At 79.1% G+C, this 282-nt stretch overlaps 1 protein-coding gene across 1 annotated transcript in view; it reads right to left on the bottom strand.

Annotated features, from left to right (window-relative positions):
• The window catches only part of CEP164 (centrosomal protein 164), a 61927-nt gene extending 61645 nt beyond the window's left edge, over window positions 1-282 (bottom strand). Inside the window, exon 1 of the mRNA XM_029915700.1 lies at window positions 139-282. The gene's annotated coding sequence lies outside the window, so the exon portion shown is untranslated. The remainder of the gene's footprint in view (window positions 1-138) is intronic.

Raw genomic sequence — 282 nt, 5'->3', positions numbered from 1 at the left:
CCGCCCGGGAGGCTCCGAGGGATGCGCCCCGGCCCCGCCGCGCCTCCGGCACTTCTCCCGCCAGTTCCCGGCCACACCCGCGCTCACCCCGCGCCCGGCCTCCCTCCGTGCCCCGCCCCTCCCTCGAGCAGTCCTCACCGGCCCCCCGCCGCGGGAGGCACCGGACGACCGATCTCGGCGGGCCGCGCAGCTTCCCCAGCGCCACCCACCCCGGCTCCCCGCTTCCAGGGACGCCGGGGTGTTGCCCTGCAGCCGCCAACAGCCGCTTCCGGAACGGGTGTC

This window comes from Suricata suricatta, chromosome 11 (genome assembly GCF_006229205.1).
Source record: "Suricata suricatta isolate VVHF042 chromosome 11, meerkat_22Aug2017_6uvM2_HiC, whole genome shotgun sequence".
In the NCBI taxonomy this organism is placed as follows: Eukaryota; Metazoa; Chordata; class Mammalia; order Carnivora; family Herpestidae; genus Suricata; species Suricata suricatta.
This window is presented reverse-complemented; position numbering and strand designations above follow the sequence as displayed.